This window comes from Ochotona curzoniae, unplaced genomic scaffold, assembly GCF_017591425.1.
Source record: "Ochotona curzoniae isolate NIBS_2020 unplaced genomic scaffold, NIBS_Ocur_1.0 scaffold_4701, whole genome shotgun sequence".
Classification (NCBI taxonomy): Eukaryota; Metazoa; Chordata; class Mammalia; order Lagomorpha; family Ochotonidae; genus Ochotona; species Ochotona curzoniae.
The window spans coordinates 10,957,401-10,982,725 of record NW_024467122.1 but is presented as its reverse complement, the minus strand read 5'-3'; the positions used below and the strand labels follow the sequence as shown (position 1 = coordinate 10,982,725).

The 25,325-nt window shown below is 45.1% G+C and overlaps 7 non-coding genes and 2 pseudogenes across 7 annotated transcripts; all 9 read right to left on the bottom strand.

The window, feature by feature from the left end:
- Nucleotides 1-273: 273 nt before the first annotated feature.
- Nucleotides 274-340, bottom strand: LOC121149708. The gene has a single exon (XR_005882839.1). It is a non-coding gene; the product is annotated as a small nucleolar RNA SNORD109A (small nucleolar RNA).
- Nucleotides 341-1,404: 1,064 nt separating this feature from the next.
- Nucleotides 1,405-1,445, bottom strand: LOC121149709. The gene has a single exon (XR_005882840.1). It is a non-coding gene; the product is annotated as a small nucleolar RNA SNORD109A (small nucleolar RNA).
- A 2,881-nt stretch (nucleotides 1,446-4,326) lies between these two features.
- On the bottom strand, nucleotides 4,327-4,398 carry LOC121149635 (annotated as a pseudogene).
- A 991-nt stretch (nucleotides 4,399-5,389) lies between these two features.
- LOC121149625 lies at nucleotides 5,390-5,470 on the bottom strand. The gene has a single exon (XR_005882771.1). It is a non-coding gene; the product is annotated as a small nucleolar RNA SNORD115 (small nucleolar RNA).
- A 2,577-nt stretch (nucleotides 5,471-8,047) lies between these two features.
- On the bottom strand, nucleotides 8,048-8,129 carry LOC121149622. Its single transcript, XR_005882768.1, has one exon. It is a non-coding gene; the product is annotated as a small nucleolar RNA SNORD115 (small nucleolar RNA).
- Nucleotides 8,130-12,161: 4,032 nt separating this feature from the next.
- LOC121149620 lies at nucleotides 12,162-12,245 on the bottom strand. Its single transcript, XR_005882767.1, has one exon. It is a non-coding gene; the product is annotated as a small nucleolar RNA SNORD115 (small nucleolar RNA).
- A 1,673-nt stretch (nucleotides 12,246-13,918) lies between these two features.
- LOC121149618 lies at nucleotides 13,919-13,999 on the bottom strand. Its single transcript, XR_005882765.1, has one exon. It is a non-coding gene; the product is annotated as a small nucleolar RNA SNORD115 (small nucleolar RNA).
- Nucleotides 14,000-17,298: 3,299 nt separating this feature from the next.
- Nucleotides 17,299-17,370, bottom strand: LOC121149629 (annotated as a pseudogene).
- A 1,637-nt stretch (nucleotides 17,371-19,007) lies between these two features.
- On the bottom strand, nucleotides 19,008-19,088 carry LOC121149616. The gene has a single exon (XR_005882763.1). It is a non-coding gene; the product is annotated as a small nucleolar RNA SNORD115 (small nucleolar RNA).
- Between the last annotated feature and the right edge of the window lie 6,237 nt (nucleotides 19,089-25,325).

The following is a 25,325-nucleotide window of genomic DNA, read 5'->3' as shown; positions in this document are numbered from 1 at the left end:
CAGATCAGAATTGCTTGCCTTTTTCTCAATTCAGTTTTGTAAATGTACTAATTTGTTACTCAAGAACATGTTTTTAATGTTCATTTATTTCTTATTTACATATAATTTTCTGTTCAAAATAAGCAAAATGAATCAAGTCTCAGGTCACGGAGCACATAGCTTTTTCAGGAAGTGTTCTGAGAGAGAGAGAAGGCACTCTCACAATGACTGCTGTTACCAGGATGTCACCAGACTTTGAGAGTCTGATTTGTCCCATTAGAGAACCGCTGGTCTGGACCTCAGATTGACATCTGGAATGAGTCCCTCAGCATCCTCAGACATTTTTTCTCATCATCGATCCAGACAAGCAGTCTCCCAACAAATAAGCATTTCCATGCCCAGGTTTATGTTGTGCAGGCTTATCTAATTCATTAGGAAGGAGAAACAGTAAATTGTGCAGTGGACATTTCTTTTTTAGTGTCAAAATAACACAAAATTATATGTATACATACATTTATACAATGCACGCATATACTTGAGCGTACATATATATCACAAAAACCAACAGTTGGATAAAATTCATTAGAATAGATTTTTGAAAACCTTTAGTCAGCTAAAATTTTAAGGACTTCATAGAGTAAAAAGTGATTACAATGAAAATATGAGTAGAAATATCTATGACCCAAGTTTTCAGGTAAGGATATAAAATCATTATTTAGTATATTTGAATTTCTTTACATGATTATTTTTACCTTAAACAAAATGATAAAAAATAAATATGTCAACAATAACCCAAATTATTTAGGTTATTTCAAAAACAAAGGATTTTTTAAAAGGTACAACCAAGAGGGACATTCATGGGGAAATATACCCACCATAAAAATATTTTCTATTGAGCCTCTGAAATCAGAAACTCAGAGACCCTGAAGTCCTGATATCACTGGCCATGGAGCAAACAAAGAATTTCAAAAAGCACTGGAGAAGTTGCTTACCTGTATCCCAAGAAGTGTAATAACTCATTCTAGTGGTCAACCTGCAGCAAAATAGTACAAGGAAAATAAACCACAGAAGAAAACACACCAATTAAAATGAATGCACAACATTGGCTCCCTTATAATAAACGTATTTGCCTAGCATTTAAAGTCGGTGCCAAAATCATTATAGTTGCTCAATTTTATTAGCTTCAGTATTTCATTTATTGATGTTTGCTCCTCAAATTTCTTATAGTCAATAGTATTCTTTAACAAGCTATCAGATGACTGATAATAACAATTGCCTCTTGGATTATAAAGTGTAAAGTTGTATTCAAATAATACTTTATGAAAATATTGTATGTTGCAAAAATTGAAAAGACACATAATAGTAAGAAAGTCATCAATTGAGCCAATTCCAAAGTCATTATGCTCTATTATAAGGAATACAACTGGACCTCAGCATCCTCATATATTTATGCTCATCTTTGATCCATACAAGTCCATTAGTAATAAATAATCATTCCTCAAACCACACCAGCATTCAGTTCACAGTAGATAACTGAACAGGTGGACATTTTAGAGAATATCATTTATGTCAGTCCCTCATTGGGAAGAAAACATCCTTGCTCATTCTATTTATTGATTTAATTTCAAAGATTGATTTATGCTTATTGGAAAGGCAGATTCACAGAGAACACAAGAGACAGAAAGATCTTTCCACAAGTAAACTCCCCAAGTAGCTGCAATGGCAGAGCTAAGCTGATTCAAAGCCAGGAACCTGGAGCTTCTTTTGGGTTTTTCAAAGGTGCTGGGCCCCCGCATTTTGGGCCATTCTCTACTGCTTTCCTAGGCCACAAGCAGAGAGTTGAATGGGAAACGGAGCAACCAGGACAAGAATGGTGTCCATATAGGATCCTGATGCTTGTAAAGAGAGGACTTAGCCAATGAGTCTTTGCTCCAGGCCCTTCCTTGCTCGCTTTATATGAATGAGTAGCTGTAATCATGTTAAAGGCCATAGTCTAATCAATTAATAGCATATTTAGAATGTTTTAAATGGCCAAAGGTAGAGAATGATGAGCCTCTTGCTAGTTGAGCATTAAGACATCATACAATGAATTAAAAAATAAGCCAAAGTATCTATGCTAACAATGTGTGAAAATGGAGAATAATAAGTACACAATAAAAATTTTTAACATTCTTGGAATTTTTTAGAAAGCTTATCCTACAAAGCCCAAAATCTTATGGCCTTTCACACTTTGTTTTAAAGATTGTGACTTCTTTTGCATTTCAGCACAATTCTTTATGTAATAAGCACTTATCAGGATGGTACCTTTAAACCAATGGTTCAAAGGGTTGGGAGACCAGTTAGATTCATGGCTGGATGCCTGAGTTTTAGTGGCAGGAGGCCAAAGCCTACTCTAGCCCAAAAGTCTTTGTCTAGAAGCAAATAGGACAATAGAAATTGGACTAAAATAATTTATATTACTTTAACAAAATTAAGTAAATATGTGGCTAATTTTGGAGATGAGTCCACTAAGCAACTATATCACTTATTGATAAGAAAATCCATAGAGGGCCAACATTGTGACAAAGTCAGTTAAGCTGCTGCCTGTTACACCAGCGTCCTGTATTAGCACTGATTGGAGTCCTAGCCACTTATATCCCATACAGATTTCAATTAATCCACCTGGGAGAACAGTAGAAAATGGCTGAAGCACTGTGCTAGGAGCTGTGCAAGTGCAGTTGGGATCAATGACACAAAGATGTGCAGAGAATGGTTCCCCTGCTGGCAAGGCAAGGTAAATGCCTCTCCTGCCACTTCAACGCAGTTTCATGGACGCTACCCCTTTAAAAATTCTGAAATGCGTTGATGCATTGTTGTTTGCCTTGTGAGAATATTCTGGTGAGCTTAGGAACTAATGTCATTAACAATGTCTTGGTGAGCAGGACTTTAACAATTTATGCTGCCTTGGAGGGTCCCATGACCCTTAGGCTGGAGGAGCTGGAGGATGTTTTCACTGACATTGTAAAACATGTTTTCAAAAAATTAAGTGGTTGTGGTGGGAATTTATGTTTAAAATTTTTTTGTTTCTGATCTTTATGCCTTTCCCTTTGTGATATATTTTCTGCTTTAAATGATTAGATAAGTTGTAGTAAGAGAAATGCAGTAGGAGTGTATTACTGATTAATAAATGCTGCCAACTGAGGAATTCCTGGCTACAAGGTCAGAATGGATAATAGCCTCTTTAAAGTGAACCTGCAGAATTATCTTTAAACACCCACTTAATCATAAAGTAAATAACTCCATGTTAAAGCTTGTGAGGATTTCTGTATAAATAAAGAAGACAGCTTTCTTGGGTTGTCCATTATGATCATTGAGCCAAAATATAAGCCATCTCTTCTCACCAAGTTCACACATGCTTCGCTGAGTTTTGAACTCAGCTGGAGCTGGTCTCCAGCAGTACTGGGCCCCTGTACTCACATGAGACCTGCTTGAAGCTCCTGGGTTTGACCTGCCCCAACCCTAGCTGCTGAGCTATCTGGGGAATGAATCAGTTGATGGAAGCTTCCTCTATATCTCTCTCCACAACCCCCACCCACTTTGTCTAACTTTGCTTTTCAATGAAGAGATAAATCTTTAAAAAAAGAAAATTTATAATGGGACTCACGAATAACTTTGTGAACATAATCCCCACAAATTCTGAGAATACTTTTCTTCATTTGTAATAAATAGTTTCGTTATTTCACAAATAATGATATAATATAATGCTCAAGAAATGAAGCTTGTGTATTGATTTGGCCAAATTATTTGATTTTATCTTCAGAGGTAAATCATATACTAAAATCTCATGCTCTTATTCTTTATCATGATCCTACAGTTACAGGAATTTCATTAGTGACAGCAAATAGTGTAACAGTGTTAGAATCCCACAATATTATAGGAAAAAATTGTATGGGTGTACATATGCACTCAAATAGAATATTAAATATTGAACTAGTTGACACAGAACCAAAAATTCTACAATACTCAATCAAGGGAAAAATTTATATTGATATTCAAGTTGTCTGAATAAGTTAAAGTAGTGGCCCAGGGCCTGGTTTGGCCACACCTCAATAGTTTATATCATATATGTGTCATCAAAGAAAGCTACTGACCACCATAATAACAAATTTTACATCTTTTAGAAGTATGACTTACTGAGAAACACATAGAAAGCAAAAGAATGAAATTAAAATAGGCCATGCTACTAGAAATTACAGATACATAAACAAACAGCAGGACATGCATGGGGAGGGATATCCTATGGCTCTCAGGGCCTCAAAGTCTCCAAACTTAACACCCCAAATCCCATTCAACCACAATTACTAAGCTGAATTTCTCTATACTCCTAATAAGCATGACTTTTAAGTCATATCATTCAAAACAAAATCTCATCATTGAATCAAAACTGGGTGACCCCGACCCTCACATACATCCTCTTGGAAATTGGTTTCTGACCCTAGTAGAAGTGGGAATTTTTTTTTTTTTTGCACTAAGGGACATCTGGATATTTACAGCATCATTTACAGGCTATAAAAAATTATCAACTTAAAAATTAGCCTGCTATAGATACACTGAATTTCAAGTCATCTCACAGTTTTCTTGTCAATGCCAGACCAAATGGTTGACTACTGGACATGGCCCACAGACTGGATGATTCCTTTGCAAACAGATCAGTAGTGTTACTGTTGAGCAAGTGGTCAACAGACAGTGCCCCAGGGCATGAGAACCAACAGGGTTTTGCCTTCAGTGGTATTGAATGGATAAGTGAGCATAGAGGTCAAAACAGCATATTGCCCTGGTTGAGCAATAGTGGCTCATATAGAAATATCTGCAATATGATAAATTGAAAAGTTCTGAGGAAGGACCCCTCTTGGAGACTTGGGACAGTCAGTCCAAAATATTTGGGAAATAAAGGTGATTGGTTCACTTGATTGGAAAATGATACTCAATCTGTCTAAGGCTTTAAGTTGAACCAGCCAACCCATGAAAATCTCAAAACGAGGATCTGAAAGGAAACAGTGGCTGCTGTCTAATGTCGAAGAGAATATGAGATGATCAACTCAGAATGCCTGTTCCCTGATCAAGCTCAGGCCCTGGCAAGCACTTACCTGGGACATTGAGTATGAGGGTATCACATCAGGCAGCATGTCTCACTGAAAAACACAAAAGCACAAAAAGAGCTAAAAAAGGAGCTGACATCATGGCTCCAGCCCTCTGCCAGGGTGACATGCACACACCAAGCCTGAAGAGGAAGAAGCTTGGATATATCCTGCAGTAGTAGCTTCAGGTTGAAGATTGCATCCAGGTCTGGTCTTCAAAGCTCCCGACTCCAGGGTGTCCTTGAAAGGCATCAGGGAATCCCATAGCCCCCCTGCAACACTGTCATTAGGCTGGGCCTCAGCATGAACTTATTGAGCATGGTTTTTAAGTCATCATCTCTCTTTGAGATAGTGTGAGGTCCCATCATTAAGCCAAACACAAGAACTCTGCAAAGAACACCGCAATGTGTATTGCAAACCTCTTGAATCAGATGGATTGGCTTATCATGGGCAATCCCAGATGTCTACTTTGTTAAGAGATGCCACCACCAGCTCACAGGCAGCTGTAACCCGTGAAACCTGTAATAATATCCTCTGCTGGCTGATATCTGTGTGATATGGAGGGGAACACACAGCAGGAGAAGGATCAGGATCAGGATCAGGGCATTTTGGCTAAATGTACTTTATTCCTTTGCTCAGGTTCCCTGAAACTCACTTGAAGCTCATCTGTAGAGATAGCTACTCAACCAGACCTTTCTTCCTGCTTCAGTAGGGTCCACAGGCTGGGCCTTCCACTCAATCTGAGCCTATCATTGCTCAGGGGACTGATCCGCAGTGTCTGAACACTTCTAGACATCCTGGCAATGCAACTGAAGGCCCCATAAGCCCATACAGGCTAAGTGGTGGTTCTGACTCCATGTGAACCCTCCCTAGGGAAGTCTTTCTATTCTGGCTGAGCCTGTACCCCAGGCCAGGGTTTCAGGCATGGTGTTCTAGACTTCGGAGCCCAAAGGGGCACAGATTACTGAGGAGCCCTGCCTAAGGCTGTCATTTGTGGCTCTGTGATCCAACCCTCAGGATGGTTTTTGGTAACCTACACAGACCCCTGTACTCCCAAGTAGAGGCCTTATAACACCTGCCATGCATTCATCTGAAACAGGTTACTAGGATGTCCTACCAGGTAGTTTGCTTCACTGAAAGACACAAGGGAATGATCAGAACTAAGGAGGAAACCCCCAGTGTATCCTCAGCCCTGGGTCAGAGGAGCACACACCAAGCCCAAGGAGAAAGGGCATTAGCTATAACCTGCTTAGGCAGCCACTTGAGCCTGGGTGTATCCAGGTCTCCCATCCCCAGGATGTGCTGCTTAGACAAGCATATGAAAACACCAGAGTCCCTTTGCAACTCTGTCTCTGCCTGGGCCTCAGAGCAATCCTGTTGAGCACGAATCTTCTAGATAGTATGATCTCTTATCATTGAACCAACCCCAAGAACCATATCATGGACACTCCAAGATGTGCCATCCGACCTTCAGGACCATGATGAATTGCTTACCACAGACAGTTCCAGACACCTCTTGCCAACAGAGCTGGCAGCATCAGTTCATGGCCTGCTGAGGCCTTGATCACAGTCCCTTGAGCTTGAATCATGGAATGCAAAGGGGCTTCCTCTGGTGACATTAACTATAAGACATGGAGGAGGATGGGAGTGAACAGAAAGCAGGAGCAAGACCCAGGAACACATTTATTATTGTCATATTAGCCCATTTCTGGCTTCTTAGGCAGCAGAGAGGGCAAGCTCCTCCCACTATGCCCATGAACATCTGGGTCCTAGTGTCAGGGATGTACCTTTAGGCCATCCTTAGACTACCCTACCCCTTTTCTGCTCCCAACACCAAGTTCCTGATAGGGACCTGGACTGGAAAAGCAAGTACTGGCAAGGCTTTGATAATGTCAAACAGTACCACAAGCCACAATTATGGATACTCTCTTATAGGTCCCTAGACCCACCAACCGTATTGCCATTTGTACCTGGGTGCCAATGTCCAGCCTGTGTGCACATGGATTATGGAAGTCCAAGTTCAAGCTGTGCCCCAGGGTCACATATTTCTCCCATGATCACTGCGCACTGAAATCCAGGACACATACCAAAGACAGTGAATGGTCACTTGGCCAGACCAAGATTCATTCTTCGAGCATTCATCCTTGCTGGGCTCAGCCCAGTTTGAAGCATAGCCATCTGGCCCATGAATACAAGATCTTGGACAGGCAAAAATGAAGGCAAGAGACTCATATGGCATGGTCCTGCAGGTGCCCTAGCTTCAGCACTTAACTAGAAGTGTTGACACTTCCTCATTAAGCACTAACCTGGATAGCTCTGCTACATAGGTTCCAACATTCCTGTGAACTCTGTGAAGCTCTAGGTTGTCTGGCACCTACAGAGCCTGCTGGCCTGCCAGACCTCCCTCCCTGCCTTGGTGTGATCCATCCCTCACAGCTTAAATTGAATCTGAGCCCTGGCTTTACGGAGGCCTGATCCTAGTGACCTCATGCCTCTAGACACTGGAAAGGCAAGCCAGAGGTCCTGTAGCCCACATAGACTGAGTGGTGGCACTAGCCCCACATGAACCATTCCCTTGTGGTTCAGGCTGGATCTAAGTGAGCCACCTAGACCTTTGCTCCTGTACACAGACCTCATGATCCCTTCCATGTACTCACCTGGGACCTGGAAAGCCAGGGTGCTCTGTTGTGTAGCTATTATCACTGAAAGATACAAGATGTCAATAAAAGGTGAGAGGGGGCTCCCAGCATGGCCATGGCACTTAACCAGTGGGGAACTAGCACCAAGCCAAGAAGAAAGAGTTTGGGTACATACTTTCAGAGGAGCCACTCTAGCTAGGAACTGTGCCTTGCCCTGGGGTCCCCTGTTTTTTTTTTTTTTTTTTTTTTTCTACACAGATACATTAGACCTGTAAGGCACAATGAGGCTGAGATCCTTGCAGCACTGTCACTGGGCCTCAATATGATCCTATTGGGCATGATTTTTAAAATCATCATCTCTCTTATAGACAGTAGGAGGTTTCATCATCAGCCCAACACCCAGGAGCCCTTTGGTGAGCACCTGAAAATGTGCTCCCAATCTCCAGGGTCCACATGGATTGGTTTGCCATGGGCATTTAAGATATCTTCCTCCCTAATGGGGTTGGCAACACCAGCTTATCAGCCACAGGGGTTATGACCACAGCCTTTACCCTCAGGCTATTGGAACATAATTTTGCTTCCTCTGGTGACACCATCTGTGGGACAGGGAGGGGGAATGGTATGAGCAGATAAGCTGGATCAACCTCATGGTACACTGGCTTCAGGATAACTGTTGCTCTTCAGGACCAGGTAAGGCTTATTGGGCAGCCTGACTTGTTGGCATGGTGGATTGGACAAGCTTCACACACCTCATCCCTAGCTTTTAGGCCTGTTGGTCCTGAGGCTAGAGAAACCCCACTGGGAAGAGCCACCCTGATGCAAGAAGGTAACCCCACTTTTCTTTCCTGCTCCTGGCACAAAGTCCCTGGAAGGAACTTGGGTTGGATAAATACTGGCATGGCCTTGGACCCAGAGGACTGGTTCACTTGATGCCACAAAGGATTCCGCTGTGGATCCCTGGGCCTACCACCACAGCATTGCCCTCAAAGGGCATGGGCACCCTGGTCCACGCTGCATGCAGACTGGGTTCTGGGGCTTAGTTTGTGCCTTCCAGAGACATGTTTATCCCCTGTTTGTTGCCCATGACAGTTGCAGACACAACCCAACAACCTGATACATATCAAGCTGGGCCATAACACTCCTTCTTTGGGTCCCTAAGCTATCCTGTGGAGAAGTGGGAATTCAGGGACAGCAGGAGCCTTGACATTCTTGTTGGGCTCAGCTTAGTCCAAAGTACAGTCATGACTCTGGATGGAGAAAGCTATGAACATGGGGTGTACCTGGCTCTGATGAACCTGATACCTGGCACCAACTGGAAGGTCCCTGTGACTCAAGCTCCAAGGAACCTATCACAGAGAGCTCCTAGTCTTCCCATCATCTGCAAATCCAGCTGTCCTGCTACACTTCCTTCTCTTGTCCACTGTTGTCCCCCACCCAGGTCTCCTGCCCAATCTGAACCCCCACACTCACACAAAGACCCAATACTCAATGACCCCAAGCAACAAACTGTACTGGCAAGAAAGACCAGAATCCCCAAATCCTACATAGAATGTACTGTAGTACTGACCCTGTGTGAACCCTTCCTCAGGAGTTGTTTTATTCCCAGTTCTGGCCCCAAGCAAGGCAGATCTTCAGGCAAAGCATTCTGGGCCTCAAGTCACAAAGGAACACAGCTCACCCCAGTGTTCTTACTGAAGTTGTCTTCCTGTGACTCTATGGGTCCACCATTCAGAGTAGCTATGGGAGAATGTCCTGACTTGCATCATTCACTCAGCATTCATTTACTCAGTGCAGGACTGAGCACCAGCTCAAAGGGCACCCCATCTCACTGAAAGACAAAAGGAATTAGAGGATCTCAGGAGGATGTCCCCAGTGTGGCCTTCAGTCTTAGCTTCTGGAGCTCATGCTAAGCATAAGAAGCAGGCAGCTTTATCATGGAGACTAAGTCCTGGCCGGAGGGCCTTCAAGTTTGCCTTCTTGCAACATGGTTATTCAGGAATGTTGTAATTCAGGGCAAGAGGTGTGCCTGGCATTGCCTTGCAGGTTCTCAGGCCTGCATCACATAGTAACTGGCTTATTTCTGACCAGGTATTTGCTGGGCAGTCCATACAACTGAAACACCAGTATTTTTTTGACCCAACTGAGCTTTCCAGTCTGCTGTCTGTTCAAACCCCTCACCATTCTCGTTTCACAGATGATGTTACCAGAGGAAGCCCTCATGAGTTCCACTACCCCTGGCTCTGGGCTTCAGCGAAGGCCAAACTGACTCATGAGCTGGCTCTGCCAGAGCCATGTGCAAAAGCAATATCTGGGAATGCCTATGGTAAGCCATTCTATACAGGTACAGGAGATGGAGTGTCACTGGGAGTGATACGGTGATGTTCCTGGTGTTGGGTCAATGATGAGATCTCATACTGAAGAGAGGCCAACCTGTGACTTAGGTGTCCCAGGTCCATGGGTCTGCAAGGTACTGTATTAGCCTGTGGATTGTATTGTTGACTGGTTGTCATCCCATGCTACATGGCTGGGCTTTAGATTAAGTTGAACCCAGTGCATATGCCAGGACAATTCTTAGCCCAAGTTTTGCTACTTCACAGGAGGACCCCTAGGCTCCACAAGAGGAGTGGGCCAAAGTCCAGCAAAATTTCAGTGCCCAGTCTTTGTAATATGTCCATGACCATGATGATAAGATGCTTAAGGTTGGAACTTGTCTCTGGAGAGAACAGTCTGAGCTCTGGGATCCATTGTGCACAGACAGGCTGATATAAGAGCCTATTGCCAAAGGGCAGAAGAGCATTAGTAAGCCTGGGCTCCAAGTTATTTCTGGTAATAGCTCATTTGACCAGTGTTTTGGGGCCAAGATTGTGCTAGTATTTGTATAGCTTCTGTATCTTCAAAGAACTTGGTGGCACCAGCAGGAAGAAGTCAAGGAAGCTCTTTATACCAATGCAATCAGGCAAAACAATGACACCATAAATCCAGGGGTCAGCAGGCTTGGAGGATGTTCCAGAGTCCAGTAGGCAAAGCTTGCATCATCAGCTGTGCCAACAGGGCTGGCTACATGAGCGTCCTCTCTTGAACTGATAGGGTAAAAAGCAGATCTAGGGTTAGTGAACCCAGGTCCAGTTCCTGCTTGTGGTTCATGCACATCACCCTCCATATCCCACAGATAATTCAACCCCATGGGTTCCACAACTCTGAGGTCTAGGCCCCAGAGGCTCATGAGCTGGTGCTGCAAATCCTGTTGGCAAAACTGGAATCCAGGACTGCCTATTGTAAGTGAGCCCATCTGAGTTCTAGAGGTGGGACAATGCACACACCTTCCCACATTTTGTTGTATATACTGGGATATAGGGACTTGCCTTTATGTGCCACATGGTTGGGCATTAGAATGAGTTCAGCTCAGCAATGATGTCAGTGCTCCTCCTGGTATGGACTCCTGCTCCTCCATGGGAGGCCTTGGTAAAGCCCAATGACCATTCACTTTGAAACATGTCCCAGGCTATGGCAGACAACAATCATGGGAGGAATGGTCAGTAGGGAGTCGGGGTGGGGATGTCACAGCCTGAATTCCTAGGATCTGATATGTGCACAGAGGCTAAACCTGGTCAGCCACATAGATAGCAATGGCATGTTGATGGGCTCGGATCCACAGGAGCCTCCTTGGGTGTGGCTTATGCAACTAGTCCTCAGATCCCCAACCCATGCCAGTGCTCTCTTGTCTAGCCTAGGACCCCAGCAGGATCTTCATGTCAAAGACAGGAAAGGTAGATAGTGGTAGACTATTGTAGTAGGGTGCCATGGCTAGGGGCATCCTCTTTGGGCCCACAAAAAGTAGGCTCAGAGTGAGTGATAACAGGTCCAGCTACCCAAAAGTGTGACCTAAGCTGATGAAGGGAAAGCACACCTCGAGCCAGTGTCTCCTGTCCCTGATTTCTCTTCACAATTGCCCCTCTTCTTGTTCCACAGATGATGTCATTAGAGGAAGCCCCCATGGTTTCCATTACCCTAGGCTTAAGGACTGATGTCAAAGCCTCAGTGACCCATGATGGTGCTACCAGCCCTCTTGGCAAAAGAGACATCTGGGTCTGTCCATGGTAAGCCAATCTATCCAAGTTCTGGAAATGTGCTCTCATTTGGGATCCTGGACATCAGGATGCCCTACTGAAGAGCTATTTTCACTGAAAGATGCAAATGGAAAAGAGGAGTTGAGGAGGGAGCTCCCTGAATGGAAGTTGGCCCCAGCCAACAGGGAGCTCATGACAAACACAAGGAAAAGGAGCTTGGGTACATCCTGATGGAGTGGCCACTTTACAATAAAAATTGCATCCTGGCCTGGCGGACATTCTGGACTTATGTCTCTAGGTCTCCTTCTATAAAAGGCACATGGTGATCCTGTGTCTTCTTGCAATACTGTTACTAGGCTGGACCTCAGCATAATCCTATTGAGCATGATTTTTTTTTAGTCATCATCTCTCTTCAAAACAGTAAGAGGTCTTATCATCAACCCACCACCATCAACTCTGCATGCCAACCCACCCCTTGGGCCTAGATGGATTGTAATACCATGGACAGTCCCAGATATCCCCTTTGTCAAGGAGCTTTTAGCTCCAGTTTGTGGGCCACAGAGACCTCGATCACAGCCCTTGCTTCCAGGACAATGGAACTCATGTTGTTCCTTCAGGTGAAGTTATCTGTGGGACATGGAGGGAGAATGATATGAACAGGTAGCAGGAGCAGGCTTTATCCAGTTGCTCTCTTCCCATCAACTCAGGTGAGTCCTCTTGTGTAACCATACATGTTGGTGTGGCTAGTGGGGCAGGCATTGCCCAATTCATCCTCAAACCTCTAGGCCTGTTGCTGTCAGAGGCAACCTCTGCCCCTTTCATCTTGCCACATGGTGCTACTGCCAACCCTTCTTCCTGCCACTGACACCAAGGTCCTGTCTGGGTCCTAGGCTGGACAAGGCCCTGGCTAGGATTCAGAAGATGGGCTGCATGAGCTGCAACCAAGGAGGCCATATGGGACCCTGATCCTACCAATACTGTGCTGCCCCCTTGGATATGGACTTCTAGGCTCAGGTTGCTTATATACACTGGATCCCAGAGCTCAGGCTGTGCTCTCCAGAGACGATCCCTAGTGAGTGGTTGTAACAGTCTTGGGCACATCCCACAAACTAGGTACTGGTGTTGGGTAGACTACCATGCCCTATTCCTCCCATGGGATCTGGAAGCCTCCTAAGGAGGAGCGGGAGCTGCCCAGGCCAAGGAATGGTCCTGGCATCCACCCTGGGTCTAAGTAAGTCTGAAGTTCAGTAAGGTGACTTGGAAAAAATAGTCTGAATTGTACAAGTCAAAGGCAAGAAGTGTGTCTGGCATCACCTTGCAGATGCCCTGACCTTCCTAACCTTGCTATTTTCCCCTGATGCATCACCGATTAGATTTTCCCTATGACCTAGGCTCCAGTGTCTCTTAAACCAACAAGAGCTCCAGGCTATCTGGCACATGCAGATCAGGCTGCCCCATCACACCTCCAGGCGTGCCTTTATTGTTTCATGATCCAGGCCTCTGATCCATTCTCAGTCCTACCTTCACACAGAGCCCTGATTCTCAGTGTCTGCATCCTTCTGGCCACACCAAAAAGGCAACCCAGAGCTTGTGCCATGGACACAGGCCAAGTGATAGCATTGACTCTATGTGAACCCTCTCTCAGAAAGCCTTTGCACTTTGTACTGGCTCAGCCCCCTATCAGGCTGGGGCTTCAGGCAAGGCATTCTGGGCCTCAGAGTCCAAAGGGACACAGCTCACAAAGGAGCACTACCTGAGACTTCCTTCTTGTGCTTCTGTAGGTCCATCCCACTGTCTGACTTTAGATGACTCACACAGTGAACAGGTCTCACAACATCTATCTGGCATTCATCTAGGAACTGGGATACCAGGGTCCTCCACCAGGTAGTTCATCTCATTGAAAGACACAAAGGGGTAAGAAGAGCTGAGCAGGAGGCTCTCCATATGACCTTGGCCCTCAGCCAGAAAATATGGAGCTTGGGTGTATCCTGCCTTAGCAATGACTCTAGATAGGAGACTGCAAACAAGCCTGAGGGGGTTCCAGGTCTTCCATCTCCATGGTCTCCTACCCTGGAAGATATACAGGAGCCACAGGGTTCTCTTACAGCATGTCACTAGGCCTCAGCATAATCCTATTGAGCAAGATTTTTAAGTCATCATCTCTCTTCAAAACAGTAAGAAGGTTCATCACCAACCCAACACCTCCTGAGTGCTTCCCAAAGCACTCAGAGTTATTGTTCCATATCCAGGACTCAAATGGATTGGCTTATTGTGTACACTTTTGGGTGTGCCCTTTGCCAATGGAGCTGGTAGCTTTAGTTTTTGGGTTACTGAGGCTTAACCACAGCACTTTTATCTAAGGCAATGAACTCAAGTTGTTTCACAGATGTGAAATCATCTGTGGGACATGGATGGGGGTGGGTGTGAACAGATAGCAGGATCAGGGATTAGGGCTCCAAATATTCTTTTGTCTCATGTACCCAGATGAGGACTCCTATGTAGCCAGTCTTGTTGGTATGGCTGACAGGAAAAGCTTTGACCTCAAACCTCTGGACATATTGTTCTCAGGACCAGCAAGGCAACTTCTGGCCTCTTTCCATTGCAATAAGGGGTTATCTCTACCCCTTCCCCAACTTCCTGCCTTAATAGCAAGATCCTGGCAGGACCCAGGTTGGACAAGCAAAGGTTGTCATGCATTGATCCCAGATTACCAGTTGCTTTGAAATGCACCCAAGGAGGATCAGTGGAGCACTGACTCTACTACCATGGTGTTGTCCTTTTGGTCCTTTTGCTCAGCATGTTTGAACACACACTGGATCCAAGTAGCTCATGTTGTGCTGTGTGAGATGTGTTCCATCCATGATCACTGCCCTACATGGTTGTAGAACATTTCAAAGACAGGATGTTGTATGGGAAATCTTAAGGCTCCACAGGAGGAGTGAGCCTTGCTCAGGCCCAGTGACCATTCTTCATCTTTGGATTGTATCTGTGACTGTACTGTGCATGAGAGAAATGTGTGTGCTTGGGGAAGGGTAAAGGGCTACAACTGACCATAGCACACTATACATGGAACCTGGAGGTGATCCATGGAGGGGCCAGAGCTTGGGTCAGAAAGCACCCTTGTATTTTTGTTAGGCTCAATTCAGTCTAAAGCCCAGTAATGTAGCTCATGAATGCTAGTCCCTGACAGGGCAATCCACAGGCAAGGCATATGCCTGACACTGCTCTGCAATTGCCCTAGCATGAGGGTCTTTGCACAGAGGCCTGATCCTCCATACCTAGACGCTTCTAGCTACAGTGGCAAGGTGATGTAGAAGCTCTGCAACCTCCATAAGCCAAGTGGTAGTCCTAGACCCACTGAGCCCTGCAAACTCACTTGCACTCACAACTTGGCCCTTGTACCTGGCCAGTGTCAGGTATGGCCATTGGGTCATATTTATATATATCTACACAGCATCACTATCTATGCCTAAGCTCCCACTCCCAGCCTGTGTGCACACACTAGATACCTGAAATACAAGTTGTGGCCCTTGACCCTTTCCCAGACAAACACATTTCTCTCATGCACACTGCAGTCACAGATACAGTCCATAGATGAAGAATGGTCACTGGGCCTGAGCAAGGTTCACTCCTCCTGTGGAGCCTTAACATTTCCCGTGCAAGAACAGGACCCCAGTTCCAGGAGAACCCTGGCATCTTTTCTGGGCTTAACTCACCCTGTGGCCTGTGAATACAAGCCCCTGCACAAGCTGTAGGCAATGGACTCCCTGGCACAGCCCTGTAGGTGTTGTGTCTTGAGGAGCTTAAGTAAAGGGTTGGCACTCCCTGAATGGACACTGACTTGGGTGTCCCTGTAATCAAGATGTCAATGTTTTCATGATTCACTTGAAACTCAGTGGTTCCACATTTGCAGAGCCAGCTTTTGCCAGACCTCCACCCTGTCTTTGGACTTTTGCCCAGACCTCCTACCCTAACTGAGCCCTGCCTTTGAAGAGAGCCCTGATGTTCATGTCTGAACACTTCCAGCCACAGTAGCAAGGCGACCCAGAGCCTCCACAGAGAACACAGGCCATGTAGTTACATTGGTCCCACTTGAACCCTCCCTTAGAAAGTCTGTGTTCTTGGCCCCTGTGCTAGATCAAGGCTTTAAGCAAGGCTTTTGGGGACTCAAGACCCAAGTAGGCATAGATTATACATGTCCCAATGCCGCAATAGGTTACCCCCATCTCTCTCTTTCCCTGAATGCCAAGATCCTGCTGGGGACCTATCCTGGAAAAGCAAGCGCTGGCATGACTATGAGTTTCACCTAAGGAGGCACAGTGGAGTTTCTAACCAACAAGGCATCAACTTCCATGGCTTGCTCTTCTAAATCCAGGCTGCGGGTATACAATGGATGCTGAGAGCTCAGATTGTACCCTCCAGAGACAAGCTTCACCCATGATTTCTGCACACTGTAGTCAGACACAGCCCAATGACCTAGTAAGAGCATTGGGCTAGACCAAGGCCCATTCTTCCCATAGGGTCTTGGGCCCTCCTGCGGAGGAAGGAGGAAGCTGGGTCCAGAAGCTGCCCTGGCATCAATGCTGGTCTAAACACAGTCAGAAGCACATATAACTGGCAAATGCCAGTACCAGGATGGGGCAAGCATGGGCCTGGGACATGTCTGGCTTGTCCTGGCCTGAGGCACTTAAGTCAGGCATCAGTACTCCCTGTACTTAGCACTGACTGGAACTTCCCTGGGACAAGGAAAGCTTCTAGGTTGCCTTGACCCTGCAGAACCAGCTGTTGTGCCACACCTCCTTTTCTGCCTCAGCATAGTCAATGTCCCTGACCTCCTACCCAATCTGATACTCACCTTCATGCACAAGACTAATTTCCAATGTCCCTGTAGCTAATCATACTGGCAAGGTTATCCAGAGCCCCGTAGTGCACACAGGCTGAGCAGTGGCCCTGGACCTATGTGGAACTTCCCTTAGAAAATATTTTCACTCCTGTTTTGGCTCCTGCACTAGGCCAGAACTTTAGGCTAGGCATTCTGGGCTACAGAGCACAAAGTGGCACAGATCGTGCAGGAACAAGGCCTGAGGCTTGCTACCTGTGGTTTCATGGGTTCATTCCTCAGGCTGGCTTCAGGTGATCACATCCTCACTCCCACACAATAGACCTGTGCTCTAGAGTATAAGCCTCATAACCCTAACCATTAACTCACCTGGGACTGGTCACCAGGGTGGCTCACTGGGAAGTCCCTCTCACTGAAAGGCACAGGATAAGAGGAGCTGATATAGGAGCCTCCAACATGGACTTGGCCTTTGGCCAAAGGGAAGCTCACACCAAGTCCAAGGAAGAAGGAGTTTTGGTGCATCCTGCTGGAGCAAGCCTCTCAGGCCTGGGGGCATTGTCCTTCCTATGGGCATCCAACTTTTCCTTTACTATGGTCTTCTACCCTGGAAAATGTGTTTGGAATTCATGGTCATTCTGTAACACTGTTACTAGGCTGGGCCTTGGTGTTATCTTATTGAATATACTTTTTAAGTCATCATCTCTTCAGCATGAGGTCTCCATCAACCCAACGCAAGAAATTCCCTTCAGACATCCCAAGGTATGCTTCCAGGGCCTGAATGAATTGGCTTTTCATGGACAGTCCTGGATATTGCTTTTGCCAACACAGCTCTTGATCCAGAGGTGTTGAAACTGATGGTTGGTGGGAGGGCTTGTTCTGGTAAAATCAACTGTGGGACATGGAGGAAGATGGGTGAGAACAGAAAACAGGAGCGGGATCTAAGTATATCCGTTTCAAGTGTTTTTCAGTTTTGACCCATGTTAGACTTCCCAGATAACCACATGTTTTGGTGTGGGGGATGGATAACCTCTGCATACTATGCGCTGAAACTCCCAAGCCTGTTGGTCCTGGTGTTAGTGAAGCACCTGGGATGTTAGAGCCTTCCATGCAGAAGCAGGAGCCTGTACCAGGAGTGGTACCATTGAGATTAACTCAGATAGAAGTTGATCCATATGAGCTGCATTGGCAAGCTCTGGGGTGAAGCAAACTGCTGGCAGGGAATGATCTGGCACAACACTGTAGGTGGCCTGGTATGAGGCACTGAAGTAAGGGGTGGTATATCCTCTGAATGATCATTGGTGTATCTATGGACCAGGGTGACCCTATGGTGGATGCCTACCATGACTCATGGACACATCTCCAATACTTGGTGATGGCACTGGGCTGTACCATGGCTGATTCTTCCCATGGGGCCTAGGAACTTCACATGGAGGAGTAGGAATATAGATTCAGGAAGTGCTTTGGCATCCTTGTTCAGCTCAACTCAGACTGAAACACAGCCATGTAGTTGGCAAATGCCAGTCCTTGTTAGGACAGGCTGTGGGTAACAGGCATGCCTGCTACTGCCTTTTAGATGCCCTGTCCTGGAGAATATACATCAGGGATCAGCATGTCTCTTAATGGAGACCAACAGGAATATCCCTGTGACCTAGGCTCCCAGCATTTTAGTGACCACAGCAAACTCCAATGCTGCTTTTGGGACCTGTAGATTTGGCTGCTTTGCCATACTCTCCTCCCTGCCTTGGCATGGCCCATTTCAGGCCTGGCACCCAATCTGATCCCAATCTGATCTCTGCCTTCACATAGAGGCCTAATTCCTAGTGTCCTTATACTTCAGGTCACACCAGCAAGACCATCCAGAGCTCCTGCATCATACATCGCCTGAATGGTGACACCGGCCCCACGTGAATGATAGATCAAGAAGGCCTTCAGTTCCTGGCTCTGGCATAGATCCTAAGGGAGCGCTGTCTAGGGCTGTATTTCTATGGCTCCATGAATCTACTCTTCAGTCAAGCTTCAGGTGAAACTCCATCCAAACAAGTCACCTCCTGAGCTGGGATGCATGACTCTATCCAGCACTCACATGGAATGTCAGACAAATGATTGCCAGTCAGGTAGCTCCTCTCACTGTAAGACACAAGGGACTGAAGAGGGAGCTTATGGCTTTGCCTTAGCCTTAAGAGAGCTGGGAACAAACAATAAGCTCATGGAAGAGGGAGATTTGGTGCAATCCACCTGCTAGGCCAGTTGAGTGTGGATAATGCATCCTTGCTTGGGAGACTTCCAAATCTCTCATTCCTAGGGTCTCCTTTCCTGGAAAGCGCATGGGGAAGTCAGTGCCATTTTGCTGCACTGTCACTAGACTGGGTCTCAGTGTAATCCTACTGAACATGATTTTTAAGTCATCATCTCTCTTTGAGACAGTATGAGTTCTTCTCATTGACGCAGCATCAGGGTCCCACCCTAAACATTTCTTGATGTACCACCCCACCTCCAGGACCCACTTGGATTGGCTTATCATGGGAAATCTAATGTATCTACTTTACCGACATCACAAGCTTGAGGACCACTGGGGCCTTGAATACAGCCAATATTATCCAAGATAGTGGAACAAATGGGGCCTTCCACAATCTGACTGATAGATTCTGTGGAACAGGGAGAGGGATGGTGTGAACAGACATCAGGAGCAGACACTGGCAGCAATTACGCTTGCACCCCTATGGCCAGGCAAGGCTTCTGGCCTACCAACACTGTGGTGGTTCCATGTTGGGTACAAACCTCCAACTTGAGAATATTAAAGAGGGGAGAATTAGAAGATGGCCGACCGAGGAGGGCAGGCATAGAGGAGGATGCGGTAAGAGGGACAAGATACAGCTGAGAGAAGTGCGGCAGACCAGAAAACCACAGAGAAGAGTTCTTGAAGCTTCCCTGAACACCGAGCAACCAAGGAGAATCATGTAACTTGGAAAGAATCTGGAGAAAGAAAGCAGGGAACACAGAGATCCGCTCCAAATGTGGTGAGTCGCCCCAAGCAGGGGAAGCTCAAGCAGGAAGCCCAGCCGACCTAGAGGAGATGGAAACAACTGGGCAGTCTGCCTTTCCTGAATGTCCCCACCAGCGACAGCAACTGTCTGCGGGAGGGAAAGAGGCTTCAGTGGAGTGTGAACTAGAGGCTTGCTCCAGAACCCATGCCACACGGAGCCAATCATGCTCCCACCCCTCCCCTACTCCAGCAACCTGAGCGGCAAGTCTGCCTCAGGCTCCGGGCTCCGCAGGCCTCAGGTGGGACCTGCCTTGGAAGCATCTTTGCAATAGTGCTGGCAAATTGGAGACTGTCAGGACCACAGCAAGACAGGGACAGCTAAGGTAAAGGGAGCGGTGGATCGTGCTCGCTGGGAGAGAAACAGGGAGCCGGATCCTGCCTGTGCCCTTCCCCCCCGGTGGGATTTCCAACACGGGAGTCTGCCCCAGGCTCGTGCTCTACCCCCACAAGCAGAATTCTCCAAAACTGAAACTGTGTGAGAGTCGGACACTCCAATTAGCATAGGGGCTGGACAGAACCCACCTACAGTCCCCTTAGCAGCAAGGTGCCTGGGGTGTGGCTTTGCTCAGGCTCTCAGCAGGATAGCACCTGGAGGCCCTTCAGCACTGCAACACCTGGGTTTTGCACCAGGTCAGGGCAGCACTGCCCCGCACCTGCACGTCCTGAGGTAGTACAGGCAGGTGGAGCAAGATAGCAGGATTGTCCTTGGAGGCTCCTCAGCGCACTGGCACCTGGATTTTGCAACAGGGTGAGGAAGCGCAGAACCACACCTGAAACTTCCTAAGGAGTACCCACACCAGAAGTCCCCATTAGCATAGGCGACAAGCGGACTGTGACAGGAACCTCTTGGAGGCACTGAAGTGTGTAACGGGTAGACACTCAGGGCACAGACAATCACAGGTGCTGTGTGGAGCATCTTGAAATTGTAGCGGCACTAGAATCAGCTATGTGTAGGCACCCAAGGCCCCAGTGAGCAGAGGGGCATGGAGGTGTGCACCTAAATCCATCACAAAGGTGAGGAGCACCAGGGAGAAGAATCCCCTGCAGAGGCTGTAAAGAAAAGCAGTAGTCGGGGGGCACCAGAGGCTTCAACAGGTCATGGTCCAGACGCCTATAGACAGAGATCCTGGTGGCCTGAGGAGTACTTCCTCACAGGCCTTAGGGGTGCTGGGGGTCTCCCAAATCCTCCCAGACCAGAGACACAGAGTCTGGAAGCTACGAGGTGCTGCTACAACATCCTACCCCTGAGGACATACACAAGACGACGCCGTAGTCAACAGGCTTTAGAAAAATCCAGCTACAGAGGGTTATACACATTCAGGGGTTAACAAAGCTACCCTACACCCAGCCCCGCCAAACACACCCAGTAGTACTCAGGAAATTCTCTTCCGTATGTAAACCAAATAACAGTAGCAGATTCACACCTACCTACTCCAGACTACTGCACCAAGACCAGAAACTGTGAACAAACAAATCAGAGAATAAATCCCCCAAATCAACAGAAAACAATAACACAATGAGAAAAAGCATCAGAAAAAGTAGTGATTCAGATGACAGAGCCAGCTCCCCACCAAAAAAAGACCAAAAGGCAATATCTATTTGTGATGCAAGATAAAGACATGGAAGTTCTACCAGACAAGGAATTAAAAAAAATAATGATAAAATTTGTCAGAGACAATAAGAAGAACTGGGAAGACTTCAAGGAATTCAAGAACAACATAGCCACAGAATTACAACAAGTTAAAAGCAAAATCCTTAACTTAGAACACAAAGTGGAGAGTCTAACCAAAAGAATAAATACAACAGAAGAGAGGGTCTCTGAAACTGAAGATACGCAAAATGAAAGCACCCAGCTCATTAAACTGCTGGAGGCAAGTCTGAACAAACCCAACAAGACCATACAGGAAATGAAAGACAACCTAAGAAAATCCAATATCAGGATTACAGGCCTTCCTGAAGGAGCGGAAAGAGACTCAGGAATGCAAATGGTGCTCGACAAAATTATACAATTATACAGAAAAACTTCCAAAACACTTGGATCATGACCAGCCCACATACAGGATGGACAGAGAACTCCAAACATACACGATCCAAAGAGATCTTCACAGAGACACATGGTGCTCAAGTTCTACTCCAACAAAGACAAAGAAAGAATCCTGAGACAAGTATGAAGCAGAGAAAAGATCACATATAAGGGAAAACCAATCAGAATCACTGCTGATGTCTCTGAAGAGACCCTACAAGCAAGGAGAGAATGGACAAAGATCTTCCAAATCCTGAAACAGAACAACTGTCAACCAAGAATAATGTACCCAGCAAAGATCTCATTTGTATTTGAAAATGAAATCATATCCTTCCATAGCAAAGAGAAATTAGAAGAATATGTCAGCACAAAACCAGCTGTACAAAATCTCCTTAAGTGCCCTAATTCAAGAAAAAAAGGAGGCAAACCATAAACGAAGATGGCAAACAGGAAGGTCTCCCCACTAAAGCACACAGAAGAAAGGGCAATCACACAGATACCAAAACCCACAAAAACACAATCACATGGCAGGGCAAAATCGCAACCTCTCAATATTAACTCTTAACACAAATGGCCTAAACTCACCAATCAAAAGAGAGAGATTAATGGAATGGGTCATCAAACAGGACCCAATTATGTGTTGCCTACAAGAAACACATCTAACCAGAAAAGATGCGAAGAAACTGAAAGTGAAGGGATGGAAAAAGATATTTCATGCCAATGGACAAGAAAAAAGGCTGGGGTAGCTGTCCTAGTTTCAGACGATATGGACTTCAATGTGACTAACATCAAACGGGACAGGGAAGGACATTTTATATTGGTGAAAGGAATGATCCATCAGGAAGTAATCACCATCATTAACATTTATGCACCAAATTTAAATGTGCCTAGCTACATGAAGCAATTACTTACGGACTTAAGGGGAGACATAGATATGCACACAATAATTGTACGTGATCTCAACACTCCATTAACACCAATAGACAGGTCTACAAAACAAAACTCAACAAAGAAACAGAGCTCACACAAACAACAGAACAGCTAGACTTAGTACACATTTATAGAACTTTTTATCCTAAGGGCACAGATCATACATTTTTCTCAGCAGTGCATGGCACCTTCTCCAGGATCAACCATATGGTAGGACACAAAGCCAATCTAAATAACTTCAAAACGATAGGAATCATACCATGTACCCTCTCAGACCAACATGGAATGAAACTGGAAGTCAACAGCTCAAAATGCCCCAGGAAATATAGATGCTCTTGGAGGTTGAACAATATGCTATTAAATGAACAATGGGTCAGAGAAGAAATTAAAGACAAGATCAGAAAATTCATGGAAACCCATGAAAACTCTGATACAACATTCCAAAACTTTTGGGACTCCGTCAAAGTAGTGCTATGGGGTAAACACATTGCAATTGGAGATCATGTCAACGCCCAAGAAAGACGCCAAATACAGGAATTAAACACACACCTCCAGGAATTGGAAGAACAGCAGCAGTAGAGCCCCACACACAATAGGAAACAACAAATCATCAAAACAAGGGAGGAGATAAGCCAAATAGAGATTAAAAAAAGTATACACAAAATCAACAAATCAAAAAGCTGGTTTTTTGAGAAGATAAACAATAGACACTCAACTGGCCCGACTGACAAAGACAAGAGAAAGCAAGAATTAACAGCATCAAAAATGAAAAAGGCAACATAACAACAGACACTGCAACTATTAAGAAAATAATTAGAAATTACTACAAAGAACTGTACTCCAATAAATCAGAGAACCACCAAGAAATGGAAAAGTTCTTAGACTTCCACCACCCACCAAACCTTAGCCCAGAGGCAACAAACGACATGAACAAACCCATAACCGAAGCAGAGATTGAATCAGTGATTAAAGATCTTCCAATAAAGAAAAGTTCAGGTCCAGATGGTTTCACTACAGAATTCTAGAAAACATTCTGAACACATTTAACCCCAATCTTCTATAAAATATTCAAAACAATAGAAAAGGAAGCAACCCTTCCAAACTCATTCTACGAAGCCAACATCACCTTGATCCTAAAACCAGATAGAGAACCAATAGAGAAGGAAAACTACAGATCTATCTCTCTGATGAATATTGATGCTAAGATTCTCAACAAAATCCTAGCCAATAGAATTCAAAAAACATCAGACAGATCATTCATCTGGGTCAAGTAGGATTCATCCCTGGAATGCAGGGATGGTTCAACATTCAGAAATCCATAAATGTGATACACCACATCCAAAAACTGAAGAACAAAAATCACATGATAGTATCAATAGTCGCAGAAAAATCTTTCAACAAAATCTAACACCACTTCTTGCTAAAAATTCTAACCAAGGTAGGCATAGAAGGAAAAATCTACAACATAATTAAAGCAATATATGAAAAACCCAACGCCAGCATCATTCTGAATGGAGAAAACCTGGAACCCTTCCCATTGAGATCTGGAACAAGACAAGGATGTCGGCTATCTCCACTGCTATTCAACATAGTCCTGGGAAACAAAGAATCAAGCTTTCATTATATGCAGATGACATGATCCTTTACATAGAAAACCCAAGTGGATCAATACCGAGACTGCTAGAACTTATACAAGAGTTTGGTAGAGTGGCAGGGTACAAAATTAATGAACAAAAATCAACAGCCATAATGTATGCAAACAGCCCCAAGATGGAAAAAAGACCTAACCAGCAAGATAACATTCAAAATAACAGAGAAAAGTATGAAGTATCTGGAAATAAATCTAACCAAAAATGTAGAAGACCTATTTAAAAAAATTACAAATTACTTAAAAAAGGAATTGAACAAGACCTCAAAAGATGGAGAAACATCCCATGCTCCTGGATAGGTAAAATCAACATCATTAAAATGTCTATACTACCAAAAGCAATATATATATTCAACGCAATCTCAATCAAATTGCCCAAAACATTCTTCATGGAACTGGAAAAAAATGATACAAACGTTCATCGGGAAACAAAAAAAACCACGAATAGCTAGAAGTATCCTGAAGAACAGGAAGTTAGCAGGGGGAATCACAGTTTGGGACCTCTGGACATACTATAGAGCAGTGGTTATAAAACAGCCTGGTACTGGCACAAAGATAGAGAAGAAGATCAATGGAACAGAATAGAAACACCAGAAGGGAACCCACACAGATACAGCCAAATCATCTTTGACAAAAAGACAAATGACCATCCAGGCAAATGGGACGGTCTCTTCAATAAATGCTGTTGGGATAACTGGTTAATAGCCTGCCGAAACAAGAAGATAGACCCACATCTTTCACCATACACTAAGATCAAATCTAAATGGATAAAAGACCTAAACCTATATCCAGAAACCTTGAAACTCTTGGAAGACAATGTTGGAAACACCCTGCAAGTTCTAGGAGTAGGTCCTGACTTCCTAAGAAGAGCACCAAAAGCAATAGCAATCAAGACCAAAATAAACAAATGAGATTACATCAAACTAAGAAGCTTCTGCACAGCAAGGGAAACAATCAACAAAGTAAAAAAGCAACCCACAGAATGGCAGAAGATCTTTGTGCACTACGTAGGTGATAGAGGGCTAGTCTCCAGAATATA